We start from the raw sequence: 8,793 nt of genomic DNA on the forward strand, positions 1-8,793 counted from the left end.
CCCATAAACCCCCGCTCATTTTCTCACTATTTGGTAACCTGAATTTTAGTAAGTGTTCTGTCAATCATTTTCTTCTAAATCTGACTAGAAACAGTAATTGATACCGATACCCCACCAAGTGGTTTGCTTCTCAGGTTAGAATATCCCAAAAAATGGTTGACATCCAGGCAACACTTTCCTGGCTTACTCCGATTCACTTCACATTCTTTATTTTCAGGTCTTCAAATTTGGGGGTACCTATACAGAAGTATTTTCTCTGATGTTTAGATCTGTCATCTGTAGATTTCTCTTTGCTTACGGGGGAAAAGTATACTTTGGACTCAGCTGCTTGCCCACAGTTGCCATTGAGCCATGCGCTGCAATTCCTCTCGATGATATTCAGGCGAGATGAAACACCTCCTTCTTGGAGCACTAGTTCCACAGTTGTTAAATATTTCATCTTTTCGTCACATGCTTCAAATTGAAATATTAATCTAATGGGGAGACTCCTCGGGTCACATTTGATATTTGTTGGTGGAAAGTGACATAAATTTATTTATTTTTGTTTCTGCATATTTTTCCAGTCCCTTATTTTATCCTGTGCTAGAGAAAAAAACATGAATTTCACATATGTCACTGTTGATATTAGTGCTGTAATAGATCTGTTTATCAATAACTCCAATTCATCCTTCATTAATCACCACTTCACCTCTACTATGGGTCTTTATGAAGTTTGCACTAGTTTTGGTTTCTTGGACAGTTTTCATATTTTAAACTCTTCATCACGAGATTTTCATTTTATGCATATTTTCATAGATCTCAGCATTGAACTGATGCTATTCCAACTTCACATGTACTCATGAAACAGATGCTAGCTTGTTTCTTCCTCCTCTAATCACAAATCTAGATTTTTTTTTAAGGTTAAGTGTTCTTTATCAGCTATGTTGTGCTGCCTGATAACACCTCAACACTGCTCTGCTGGATATTGCATAGTACGGTGAATACAAATCAAGAACTCATGTCATTTATAACTTTCACAGCATGGAGAATTGAAGAAAGGACTCCTTACCAATGAATGGGGGGAGAGCAAATCTTCATCTTCAATTCAGAAACTCAATCTTATTTGAATGTGCTTCCTTTTCATTCTTTACTCTGATTTTCAAGTAGAATTTATTTAACAGTGTTTTAGCAATAAATGCATGTGTTTAAGGCATTGAGAGCAAAAGACTGTGTAAATTACATGTTGAATATGCAACACAAGTAACATGAGATATTTCTCATAGACATTTTTGTATTGTTTGCTGTTATTCCATGTGTGTCCTCGGTGAAGCTCATTGCTTCAGAAACATTGTTATATCCGTTCTTCATTTAAAAATTAAATTAAACCTTTTTCTTGGTGATCATCATTATAATCCTGCCTGTCAAAATGCTCAAAATGGATGCAAGCTTCTTAAACAGACAAAGCCAGACCTGCATTGTGATGCATGTTGTGGGAGATGGTGGGGACAGACTGGCATCCTAGCCAGAAAAATGTTCCCTTCTTTGACAGGGAGGCAGGATAATGGATGGACAGAGGGAAGATAGTTTCCCAAGACTACATGTTCCCTTTGGCACTTTGGATGTCTGCATTCCTGAGCCAGTATGGCCATTCCTGCACCCACAAGGCATGCAGGGAGTTGCAGTCCTGTGCTGGGTTCTTTGGCTGCTGCCAGGAGGAGCTGCAGGAAAGGGCTGTTTCTACTCTTCATGGCTCCTGCTTACCCGGTGAGTGTTGTCAATTGTAATGTCTGAGTCAGCTGCAAGAGTACAACACTTGCCTGAAGGAGTGAAGGAAGAACTGAGGAAAGGAATAGAAAAGACAAAATAAAGAAAAGTAAGAATCTTGGCTATTGTGAGAACTATAAAACATTTTTTTTAATAAAAGGTCATTTTGAACCCGGTTGGTGCAATTGTGTCTGAAGTTTGAGGGACTTCAACAACTCCCTAGTGGCTACAAGGTGTTGATCAAAAGTGAAGGCCTCACTCACTACCTTAGGCATCCTGGCCCTAAACTCAAGAGGCAGGCTTATTGCCTACAAGGGCTTGTAACTATCTGAAGGGAGAGCATAACCATAAAAAACCTCTGGACATTGAAAATCAAAAAAAGTTCTTTAAATATTTAAATAATTTTTCAGAGAGTCTAAAGAAGAAAATTAAAAATAAAAAAATTGGTTTCCCAAAGCAGACAAATCTAATACAAAAAAGCAGAACATCTACAGTTAAGCAGAGGTCTTAACCAGGAAATCTGAAATCAAAAATGGAAACCACATGACAGAAAGTAACCTTAATGCCAAATGACTATAAACAACACACGACTGGTATCATAGTAAAAAATGTTTAATGTGTCACATTCCTCTAAGGGTTTTGTTAGAGACTTACAAAAATATTTGGATTGTATTTGGGTTGCTGTAGAAATAAAGAAATTATAAAGCAGGAGTTAAAGTTACAAAACTTTAAGAAAACAAAACCCGGTATTTGTGATTACGACTATGAAGTGAAAATTACTGCAGTGATCTAATTGTCTTGGAATGGGTCGTATTGAATTTAAGATTCTTTAGACACACGCCTCATTATTACTTGCCTAAGACAGTTCCAAGCAAGCTCTTAATCACGGTGGTTCCACAGACATTACTCTTTTCTTTCTATCCCTCCACTGAAACTGATTTAACTAATAATTAAAAAATAATAATAATAATTAATTTCATGACTTTTGCTCTATTTTTCTAAACACTTAAATCCTGCTCCAGATCATGCAGGCAATTTTCTGTCATGGTTAAATACCCCAAATTGTCTGCTGAAAAAAGCTGCTTGACTGGATGGTCCATTAAGACTTTCTGAACAAAAAGAAGCCTTAGATCTTATGAGATTTGTTACTCAATCATTATTACAACTACTTCATTCTGAAATCTCTTAAAAAGTATAATTTAAACCCTGATATACTATTACTATTACACATTTAATTAGTACTTCACATTTACTGAATCAGTCTCTTGGGATGTTTACATTACAGGCCATTGTCATTGATGAATATAGATGTCAAAATTCTTGCTAAAATGCTTGACAGATTGCTGTCATTACTTAACTAGTTCAGACCACACCTGCTTTGTTAAAACTTGTTTGCTTTCTGATTGCTAAGATTTCAGGTTTTTGACTGGTACAGATTCCATTACTAAGCTTAGTTTTGGTTTATCTATTGTGGTGAACAGGTGAAATTGCAGAGACCCAAAAATAGTTAGGTTGCCATCTGGGCCACCTCGTTTATTATTTCTTTCCATATAAAAAGTCTATGATTAAATAAACAGGCTCTAAAACTCAAAATCTCCTTTTGTATTGTTTAACGGGGAGCTAAATCCTGCTGAGAGTTCATGTCGAACTGAGATGCCAGCTTCCAAGGACAGGCTGTTATTATATGTTTCTGATTGGAAGGGGCAGGAGTTAAGGAAATGATGGGGGCGTGGTCAGATTACTTCCTGAGTCACATTCCTAGTATTGTGGATGAAAGAGACAAGACAGTAAGCAACAACTCACCCTTTCACCCTAGGATGATAACTCACACCTGATCAGAGCTGGCAAAGTGATCTTCAGACTTGCAGGTGTGACACTATATATTTAATGCAATGTTGACTCACACAATCATCAACAAAAACATTTTTTCCCATTTAGTTGAAGAATGAAAATACAGTAATCCCTCGTTATATCGCGCTTCGACTTTCGTGGTTTCACTCTATCGCGGATTTTAAATGTAAGCACATCTAAATATATATCACAGATTTTTCGCTGGTTCGCGGATTTCTGCAGACAGTGGGTCTTTTAATTTATGCTACACGCTTCCTCAGTTTGTTTGCCCAGTTGATTTTATACAAGGGACGCTATTGGCGGATGGCTTAGAAGCTACCCAATCAGAGCATGTATTACGTATTAACTAAAACTCCTTAATGCTATAAGATATGCTTGATAGTTTGCTTGTCTCTGCCTCTCTCTCACCCTCTCTGGCATTCTCTGCGCCTGACGGAGGGGCTGCTTGCACAGAGGCTGTTTGCTTAAAAGATACTGATGCTCCTCTAAAAAAATGCCGCTTTATTGCGGTGCTCGGCATATTTAAAAGCACAAAAGCACACATATTGATTTTTTGATTGTTGCTTTAATCTCGCTCTCTCTCTCTGACGTTCTCTGCGCCTGATGGAGGAGATGTGAGCAGAGGGGCTGTTTGCACAGAGGCTGTTTGCTTAGAAGATACTAACGCTCCTCTAAAAATGCCGCGGCAAACTTAAAAGCACAAGTATTGATTTTTTGATTGTTTGCTTTTCTTTTTGAGCTCTCTCTCTCCTCTGAAATTCTCTGCTCCTGAAGAGAAGATCTATTTGCATTCTTTTAATTGTGAGAAAGAACTGTCATCTCTGTCTTGTCATGGAGGACAGTTTAAACTTTTGACTAAAGGGTGTTATTTCATGTCTAGAGGGCTCTAATAATGTTAACAGTGTGGGAGAGTTTATAAGGGCTTAAAATATATAAAAATAACTACACAAACATATGGTTTCTACTTCGCGGATTTTCGTCTATCGCGGGGGTTGCGTTCCAGATCGAGGAGGGATTACTGTACTTTTGGGTAAAAACTGCTTATGCTTTTCTTTCCCAATCATTGTTTCATAATACGTTATAAATAGGAGGAATGATTTGGAATACAAACTGTCATGAATATATTAATATACTATAAGAGTTATAATCAAACTACATTACAGGAATCTGGTACTAATCACAGCAAGCAGTCAGCACAAGTCCTGCATGAGGTACCAGTCTATCATGGGCCACATTGCCACACTCTCTAATTGTCATAATTAAAACAACAATTATTTTTAAATTTAATTTGAATTGCTTTTTTGTCAATTTAATGTTGCTGTTGATGTTGCAATTTAATAACTGCACTGGGTACCTGTAGTTTTGAATGGTAAAGGAATTGGAAAATAACAAACCAAACGTTCCAACCAGGAAGCAAATATTGAATGAACAGAACTCAACATGTAATAAGAATCACATATTTCGTATACAGATGATTCAAAAACACCATACAAGAATGAACACAAAGGTTTTTAGGGTGAATCCATAATGTTGGACTACCAGACATTGTACACCATTAACCTTTACATCTTTGCAATAATCATGTCATGTGTCAAACACTTCCAGTCTTTCAACTTAGCAGTAGAATAGAAGTCATCAACAAAACGTGTCAAAAGGGCAGCAACCAAATCAAAAAGAACATGGTGTTGTGGGAGGTTGTGATTTATTTTTACAATCACTAGAAACAAAACATAAATAGAACCAATAGATTCCTTAGTATCCAGGCACATTGTTCAAAAAATGTGAGAGACCAAGGAACAGTCAGAAAATGTGAAAATTACAAGGCAGATTATGACAGTTGTGTGATGATGAACATTATTCCATTTTAGAATTTGGTTGCTATAATGTTTATGGGTCTTGGTGGCTGAACAATGTCATTTTTTTATGACAGCTATCAGATTTTAAACTGAGCCAAGTGAGTTATCACTGTCCAAACAAAGGAAAGACCTTTGCTAGCTTGTGAAACTAATTTCTGTGGCCATTTTTTAAATTTGGTTTTGGATCAGTTTTGCTTTAAACTTTTAACATAGTTAGGCTTTCTGCTTTAGTTTCTGACTTCATAGACTTTACTGCCTTGTCCACTACTCTCTCCAGGAGACTCTTCTTGAAAGAAAAAACCTCCGCCTCACTTCTGTGACTAATAAGATCCCAGTGACTGAATAGATCAAATTAGATAGAGCAAATTTAGAGCCACTAATCACCTGTAACTTTGGGATACATTTGGAAGACTAGCACATCAGAAGAAAGTGCCAGCTTCACACACACCATGCCCTTGCTGGCATTTGAACTCACAAGTCTAGATCTGTGTGAAAGGAGCACTAACTACTTCACCACAATGTTACCTAAGTGACCATATACATTAATGCTCATTTATGTCCAATGAATAACAGTGGTGGCGAACCTATGGTATGCGTGCCAGAGGGGGCACTCAGAGCCCTCTCTGTGGGCACACGCGCCATCGCCCCAGCACACAGTTTGTTACTAGAAAGCCAGAGGGACGCGGGGCCGGACTGCTCCCCTCCCCCTCTTCACATGGCTCACATGCGGCATGAGGGTGCGGCGTGGACTGCAGCCTGTTGAGTCTGTGGCGAAGGTGATTCCCGTGGTGGGGTTGGAGAGGAGCTAGGCTGGAGGGGATGTGATATAGCAGGTCCACAACTAAGAATTGAAAAGGCAAGCCAGTTTTAATAGATAATCGCCACACTCGCAGCTTAGAGGGGGCCATGGTAGTGTGGCCAGAGCTCCGTGATGCAGGCGGTCCTCACTTAAGTGCACAGGTGAGAAATTGTCTGCATCTGTAATTGTTGCCGGGAGCTGCTAATTGCCACACCTGATCCACGTCTCTGTAATATATAATAGAAGCGCGAGGCGGATGGAAAGGGGATAAAAGAGAGAGAGAATGGGGAAGACCTGCGGGAAACAATTGAAAGGATAGAAGGGATGACAAAGGACAGCACAGTTAGTTCTGAAAATGAAATCCTTAAAGTGTGGAATTCTCTGCCAAATAATTTTAAGTCAATGAAATCACTTTGGATTGCGTTCCTTACGTTGTTTGGATCATCTTATGCTTGTGAGCAGCTGTTTTCAGCTTTGAATTATATCAAATCTGAAACCAGAAACAGACTAACAGATGACCTGTGTTGCATGTGTTGCTCTCAAACTTAAAAAACAAAGTATGAGTCAAGGTTATACAAATTATCAGCATGCATACAACATCAAAAATCACATTAATTGTTCAAAAGCATGCCAAATGCAAACTTTTACCTTGCCGTGAAAAGTTGTTTGTATCATTGAAAGCTCTGTTATATTGTTTTTCTTTTAAGACAAAAGATGTTAATGTATGAGTTGTTTTTTCTAAACTAAAACCTCAGTATTCAGGTTAAATTGCCGTGTTGGCACTTTGTGATAAATAAGTGGGTTTTGGGTTGCAGTTTGGGCACTCGATCTCTAAAAGGTTCGCCATCACTGATAAAGAACAATAACAAGGGTTCATACCCAGGTGGTTTTCATCAAGTAAACAGACAACGAAAGTAAATATTCTTACAATGTGCTATAAAACAGAAAGTTGGCTCAATGTCAGAAGCCCTGACACAGCATTACACTTTCACCAACTTCGCGTCATGTGATTGATATTTTGTTAATCATTTTCAACAAGCAAAAGCCACAGGTGGATAAATCACCTTGTACACGTTTTCTTTTTTTCTCTAGAAGGCTGTACTGTAGCTTTCTATCCTGTCATAGACAGTCGATTTCCAGCTCCTCCTAGGTACAAAACTCTTATTCTTACTATCAGAACTGTTTTTTGTCTTCAGTCACATCTTTATAGGGTGCTCACAATAAAAAATATTAGAGAGACAAGTTAAGTAGGGCAATGGACACCTGCATCTCTAACTATTCCATCCATCCATACTGAGTGCAGGTGTAGAGGGCTGTGAAAAGATCTCAGGTAAAATGCCATTTACAGACTTTACTAATTACATAATAAGTACAAAAGAACATACAAATATTGATAAACATGAGGAGACCTCCAGTCCATCAGGCTTGTTTGCTTAGCAAATAGCTAAACTGTCCCAATATCTCATTCAGATACTTCTTAAAGGTTCTCAAAGTTTCTGCTTCAACTATATGTTTCAGAAGTTTGTTCCAGATTTCCATCACTCCTTGAATAAAGAAGTGCTTTCTGGCTTTGGTCCCAAATGCACTTCACCTTAATGTCCACTGGTGTCCTCCTCGAGTAGTTGATTCACCATTAAGCTCAAAGAATTCTGTGGGATCTATTTTATCAATGCATTAGAGAAATTCAAAGACCTACATTAGATCCCCATGGAGTCTCCACTGCTTGAAACTAAACAGATTTCATTCTCAGAGTATGTCACATGTATGTAGAACATGTCCTTAACTCCAGGGATACACCTGGTTGCTCTCTTTTTTTTCTACTGTGGTGACCTAGTGTGGGTCTTATTTATAAAAATGTGTGTGATTTTGAGCGTGAAAGTACATGTATGCCAAAAAAACAGGAAAATGTGTATTCCATAAAAATATTTAAAACTTGGAGTATGCACATTGCTACACAACTAACCTTTTATAAACCACAATCATCTTGTAAATGTGCATTAATAATAATAATAATAATAATAATAATAATCCTCTTTAATAAAACCCCTGTGTGCGTCCAGATGTGTGTTTGTGTCTTCTGGTGAAGTGCGCATGCGCGGGGCCACACGTCACGTGTTCAGTTTCTTCCTGTGCATTCCCTGTGTGTGCAGAGAGAGAGAGAGAGAGAGAGAGAGAGAGAGAGAGACACACACAGGTGCGAGCGCACGAGAGACAGACAGACACGCAGGCCCGCCCGAGAGACAACACACACACACACACACACACAGGCAGGCAGGCAGGCAGGCCGGCCCGCGCGAGAGACAGTCACGCACGCACGAATGAGACGCACCGCGCATTCCGCAAACCGCACGCGAAATAAAACGCGCGCGCAAAGTTGAGAGGGTGGGCGCCGCCCGCTAGCTGATTGAGACTCACACACACACACACACAGAGACAGGCCCGTGACAAAGACAGACATGCTCGCACACACACACGCAGGCCCACCACAGAGACAGACACGTATGGAGGAATATTCTCCATAGACACGCACGCCCACCCTCTCAA

Source organism: Polypterus senegalus, chromosome 11 (genome assembly GCF_016835505.1).
Source record: "Polypterus senegalus isolate Bchr_013 chromosome 11, ASM1683550v1, whole genome shotgun sequence".
Lineage (NCBI taxonomy): Eukaryota > Metazoa > Chordata > Cladistia > Polypteriformes > Polypteridae > Polypterus > Polypterus senegalus.